We start from the raw sequence: 7117 nt of genomic DNA on the forward strand, positions 1-7117 counted from the left end.
ACTTCGAAAAGGCACGGGGAGCTAGAGAGAGGCCAAATGGCAAGACACAGAACTTGTACGCTGTTTCCTGAAATGGAAACCGCAGGTACTTCCTGTGCACTGGTTTTATTGGAAATAGGCGTCTTTGAGGTCCACCGTGGTGAACCAATCGCCTGGCCTGATTGACTGCAACTACAACAACATTTTGAACCTATTTCAGCTCATATACAGGTTGACCTGTCTGAGGATTGGTCTAACACCACCATCCCGCTTGGGCACTAGGATGTACCTGGTGTAGAACCCTTCCTCCAACTGCAGCGGGTCTATCATGTGAATAGCCCATTTTTGCAGCAGAGTCACCTCGGCGTTCTGTGGGTCTGTGACTGAAGTTACAGTCATGCCCCGATAGTGAGGGGGGCCATGCTTGAACTGCAGTGAGTAGCTGGTCTGAATGGTAGTAAGGACCCAGATGTCCATGGTCCACTGATGCCAATACTCCAGATGGCTCCCTGAAAAGGAGCCCTGGGCCTGTGGCAGCAAATCCCTAGGGCTGCTGCCCAGCTTGTGGCTTGGTCTGAGGCTTCTGTCTCTGCGCTGGGCTGCGGAACCTATTAAAGTACAGTAATGGGACTGTTAAAGACCTGAACAAGACTGGCTTGGTACCGGACCGGGGATGTAAGCCCTGGTCGGCAGCAGGTCAGAACTGTGACGCTACCGGGTCGGTTCGGTACCATTTCAGTGACTTTAGCACTGAGTTTGTATGGTCCGGGAACAGTACGGGTCGGTGACCTCAGTACTGGTACGGTACGGGTCCACTCGGTTTGCAGTTACCGCAGGTAGCACTGTACAGGGATGCCCATCTGTGCAAGCTACTGGCAAAACCACTTAGTCAGTACGCACACAAGACTGAGGGAAGCCTGGTTGTTAGTAAACTAACAACCTTCATAATGGTGATACAAAAGCTGTCACCAAAACGACATTAAGATGCTGTGGGAGGGATTCCAGAAACAGCTTCTTGGTCCTGCGCAGCGCACAATGCAGACAATCCTGCGCATAGTCTCTGTGAAAACAGAAAAATATAAATAGAAAAGAAAAATTTTAGTCACATACAATAATACAATTACTTAAATTATACAAACCATCTTGTAATATTGGCCGAAGCCAAACTGAGAATAAAATAACACCAGCCGGAGCTATTGTAGCATGGGGGGAGAGCACAAAGTCAGCCGACTTACGTTGCTTGATCCATGGGAAGGGGCGACTCAAGCCGCCTGTTTCACGTGGGAGACAAGGCTGCAGCAGGGTGTAACAAACAATAGGCTGTCATTAACAAAAACGTGCTGTTAGTAAAATGAATACAACGATTCTTTGTAATATCAGATATAATTTGTGTAAAACACATGTGAACATTTATAACAGAAAAAGTAACAAGTCCTTATCTGAATAAGTGCCTGTCAGGTCAGTTCTTCAAAGGAAAAATGGCACTGAGTTCTGTGCGTGCAGTTCTTTATACACTCGGGGCGAGCATGATTGTGTCACAGAGGCTTAGCTGAGCAGCTTTGTTATATCTTAGTCAGGTTTCAGGTCTTAAAGAGGTTAATACCCATTTTGTCATGGTTATATTTCATACTTGAAAAGGTACTTGGTAAGAACATTTAGGTTATTATTATTATTATTATTATTATTTATTTCTTAGCAGACGCCCTTATCCAGGGCGACTTACAATTGTTACAAGATATCACATTATACATTATTTCACATTATACAGATATCACATTATTTTACATACAATTACCCATTTATACAGTTGGGTTTTTTTACTGGAGCAATCTAGGTAAAGTACCTTGCTCAAGGGTACAGCAGCAGTGTCATCCACTGGGGATTGAACCCATGACCCTCCGGTCAAGAGTCCAGAGCCCTAACCACTACTCCACACTGCTGCCCTAAGAAGAATACCAGATTCTGGAGATATAGAGGAGTGTCTGGCTGCCCATACATTCGTCTTTATTTCCCACTTAGATTTTCACATATATCTGGAGCTTATTCAATTGTCATGGAACTTGGTATTAACATTATTTATTAACATTAATTACATTTTTGTTATAAAGTATAAAGAGTATCAGATTCTGGGGATTAATGGAGGTGTCTCTGTCTCCGTTCATCCATCTGGCACACATTCTAGTATATATCTCAAATTGTGATTAAACAATTCATTGGCAATTTTAATTCTATTCTATTTTGTATATATTATTGATATATGTCCTGGTCTCATAATACGGATGTACACATACTGGGATTTTTTTATTTGGCAACACTTAAATCATTTAAGTTCAATTAATTCAACTGGGAGTTATGTTTGTCACTCCAGACAAATTAGAAAAAAGGATGGAGGGAAACTACCATGACGACATTTACAGGACGAGCTATAACTGACATCATGAAAAAAGCGATCAAACCGATACTGTACATTGTGGTTTTAACTAACCTGTCTATTACACATGTGCTAACTGGTGTGAGTCTTATTGTGTGGATTAACTCTGAATGCTTTGCGCAATACAGCAATTAGCCAGTTTAATACTTTATTACACTTCAAAATCAGTACGCAATATGAAAAAGGCATAACGTGCATAATTACCAATTTACAAATTCTGTAACAATTCTTTCTTTTGTAACTGTTTTCCTGTTTAGCTTGGCATCATCTTAGTCCTTCTTACAATACACATACTCACTAATAAGATATGTTACTGCAAGAGATTACAACAGAAGATTACAAGACACAGACGACCTCCATATACTGTATCATACCCAAATATTGAATGTACAATATCCTTATCAGTAACTTTCCACAAGCTTGCCTTTACATTGAGAACTTACAAAATGAGAATAGAAGAAAATACAAAGAATAGCAACATATAAGACAATACCTTTTCTTGCAATACATGTGTGCAAAACATTGGGATTGGTCCCTGAGGCTGCTGTTAGCTTCAGTCTCTGAGACAGTTCTATTGTACATGCTTAAAATCAAAAATCATGAATTACTGAATACTGCAAAAACCCTTTTTTTATCCATGGCCTGTTTTACACCAGTGCTGATCCCCTAAATACAAAAAGGACATTGTGGGCTTGGACAGAGTCTTGCCAAGAGCAACCAGAATAATCTCAGGGTTTAAAGAATGAGTTATGAAGGTTGAGGGAACTGAATCTATTTAGCCTATAACAAAGAAGAGTTAGTGGCGACATGTTTGAATTTTTAAAATCTTACAAGGAGTTGAAAAGGGTAACCTTAGCCAGTTTAGGCGTGGAATGGGTTACCAAGCTAAGTCTTGATGAAATTGTGGGGTCGATTAGTGAGAGGAGGAGCATTCATGGGTCCAATGGCCTCCTCTCATTTGTAAAATAAAATGTTCTAGTGAAATCCCAGAGTCATTAACTTTCATTAGGCCACCTTACATGAGTGTTTAACTTTTCTCATGACATCTGTTTCTCATGAAATAAACGTGGACATGGTGCCTTTTTGTGTTTACATGTAAAGCATCTCATTTCCCTTTGGAACACCTACTTTTCCAAGAACGCTATACAAATGAAGGAGGGGGGGGGGGAAGGGGGGCAGATTTAAATTAGCCATGCTGACGGCCCACCTAGATTCTCGTGCTGTTAACCGTGAAAATCCCCAAAATACTGCTTACGTGAGCAGAGAAAAGTTTCACAAGAGAGAATCCATGTGTCGTCATGTGTGATGTAAACGGTTATTAAATATCTGATTTGCTGATGGATAGTGCCTGCTTTTTTAATACTTTGTTTTAGTGTTGTCACCCACACTGCTTTTCACACATCATCTGTGGGGGTGGGGGTTAGATCTTTATTAATAATAACCTGGGCCAAATCCAAGTGGTCATTGAACAGGCGTTTTGGGCTATTGCAAGGGACGGGGCGATTACTACTGAAGCGTACTGAAGTGAACCACGAGCTTGTTCCCCAAATTATTACAGCCTGCTGTATCCTGCACAATCTGTACAACATTGTTGGTGGTGTGCGTTGTATCACCCTCTCTTCATCGCTCCAATGGACATAAATGGAGGATGGATACAGGTTTTGATCAGGCATAAGTAACTAGGTGAAATTGCATTGGAGTATAGTTATACATTTAAACATAGTACTTAATAGTACTTTAAGACGTTTTGACAGTTGTTTGGAAAGCTATTTGCAAGTGTATTCTGAAATATTGTAAAGTAGCTGTACCACCTGAATTCACAATCCCATGATGCTGTTTATCAAACATTTTTAGTAATAGTTTTAAACAGAAACTTGGTAAATACAATCTGTATGATATGTTACAAACACATTTCGATCCGTGTATGATTAGCATTATGCAAAGTTTTAGGGAAGACAGAGAAAAAAGTGGGGTTATCTGCAACATCAATCTGATAAAGGAAATACTGCAAACAAAACATTAACTTCCCTGCTGCCATCTTTGGACCATGGTAATTTACATATTCCCATGTGATTTTATAGCAGCTTTAAAAAGGACTTGAACAAGCTAATTAACATTTTCATGAGATACTCGTGTTTACATGTGTAAGTGGGCATTGATTTCACAACCTTCCTGGAATCTCACAAAAAATTCAGACTTTCACAGTAATACCGAGACCGGACATTTTCACAAGCTTTCCCTGCCAAGTGTCACGCGCATTGTCCATTCATGTGAAACAAACCAACATGTAAACTGGCCTATTGGGATTCCAAATCCTTATCTGTTAACTTGACAGTTTTAGATAAACACATTTCACTATTAGGAACACTTACAGTAGAAGTCAATCGATCCAAGATCCCTTTTTTCTAAGCCAAGAAAAAGCAAATGTAATCTCTTTCATTTTTGGAACCCACAAATTAAATGTGAAAGTGCTGATTCATTTTCCTTTTTAATACTTCCCAAAACAGCAAAAATACTAATTTACCGTAACCAGCCAACTCTACACCACCATATCTGTACAATATATCTTCTGTTGTCAGTATCCTTTTTCACCAGATTATTCTGAATAGTTATTATTTTTTACAGCTCCACTGTGTAAAATAGCAGTTTGTCAACTACTCTTTCTAAATACTTATGTTTTGCAGGGTACCCTATGTAAAACTAAACAAAAAATAGCACCTCCTAGTGGCACTTTGTTGTAATCTCTGTAGCAAACTGCAGCACAGCACTGAACGCCTTTAATAGTGCCTTTAAACTTAGCTGTAATAATGTACTGTGACTTCATTTGCAAAAATAGTAATAGTCCTATCACTCATGAGTCTTCCAGAAACACAAGAGCAGGATGATTAAACACTGTATTAAAAATGCCATTAAAGCTTTCCTTTTTTAATTTTTCATGCCTCATGGTAAACTGCGAGGTCACAGTTCTGGGCCATAAACCGCTGTGTGCAAATTTAAAATGTATTGATGCCTCCAATCTCTATCCCTGGGAACATGGGATAAAGACTGAGCAGGACTGTATTTCCTTTAATACACTTTCAGATATAGCTAGTTCTGTTCATGCCTTGACTACTACAAATACTCTTGCAACCTTTTGCAAGGGATGCTGATGGTATGCGGTATTTGGCAATTTCTAGTAAACTAATTGAAAGCATTTCTGAAACCCACTCCGGTTGAAAGAAAGAGAAGACATTCTTGAGGCTTTCCTGCAGTCAGTTTCAGTCAGCTGCATACACAGATCACTCCATTCAATTTGACTTGCTCCCTGGCCTTATCGAATGAAGGTTTGTGTACGTAGACACAAACCTTCATTCGATACAAACTATTCAGCAACATTAACTCTTTCATCACTAACTTTACAAAAATACAACCCTACTATAGGAATAGTAATTCAATCATATGTAAATTAGTCAGACAGAAATTTTGTAGCATAATACCCAAAACTGGGAACAATTTCATGGTCTGCTTTGTTGTTCGGAGTTTTTCTTCCTACACTGTCCTAGACGTTTGCCATTTTGAATGGAATCGTGGGCATACCTTATCACAATATTTAACATTAAGCATTTCTGTGCCTTGTCCGTGCTGGGGCACGGAGTTATATTACAGGTACAGTATTGTTGACTCCAGAGTTAAAAGGGTTAAGTGATTATATTGTAAATACAACTACACCACTGTACTATGTCATAAGACAATAATACACTTAATATAGCAATAATCCACACCGAGCAATATTTCCAAAGCTTTAAATCCAGTTCCCGTTGTCCTTTCAAATACAAGTTAATTAAAAACTAGACAGGATGTATTGAGAAGACCAATATCCAGACCAGCGTCCTCTCCTTGACACAAACCAGAAATGTAATGGGAAATACAAATTATTTTAATAGGTATTGCAAAACACTTCACAAATGTGCTTCATTATTTGTTAAGGGTTAGTTAATACTGGGACTTGTATAACAATTCCAAGAAAAGTACACTAAATGATTATGGACTCCATTTTCAAAGGGTTCTCATCATTTTAATGTATCTCCTAATGTGCTAATTAAAGTGGTCTTATGTATGCAAAGTGTGAAATATATAGTCTGGGAAGTCCCAATCTGGACTCATTGGTCAATAGCGTGCTCCCTGTGCCCCCCCCCCCCCCGGAAACCAGTAATTGCAGAAGCCTATAACATACTACTTTACTGGAGTCACTGAACCTGGTTTATTACTGTACTGATCATGTGAAAGTTATAAGATTTAACCAAATTAATATTTAGTTCAGTTTTGCATATTCAGATATAAAACAAAAAACAATGGATTGGTTGCTGCTGCTTCCTGTTACCTAATCACTTCACATACTGTAGGTGAATCTCATTCCTATAGTCTCACTGCAATCTGAACATTTAGCCAGCAGCAGAAGTACCAGGATGCATCCATTTATATATAGAGTTAAATCTGAAATATTTGCATATTCGTATTTAAGAAGTAAATGACTATCAGTATTATAAAATGATGAACAGTAATACTATTATGTAACGCGGTAAGAAATTAAACCTTGCATTGTTGGAAAATAGCAGCACAATACTTTACATCCTGTAGTATGAATAATAAAGAACATACTTAGGGCAGCAGTGTGGAGTAGTGGTTAGGGCTCTGGGCTCTGGACCAGAGGGTTGTGGGTTCAAATCC

Source organism: Acipenser ruthenus, chromosome 1, assembly GCF_902713425.1.
Source record: "Acipenser ruthenus chromosome 1, fAciRut3.2 maternal haplotype, whole genome shotgun sequence".
Classification (NCBI taxonomy): Eukaryota; Metazoa; Chordata; class Actinopteri; order Acipenseriformes; family Acipenseridae; genus Acipenser; species Acipenser ruthenus.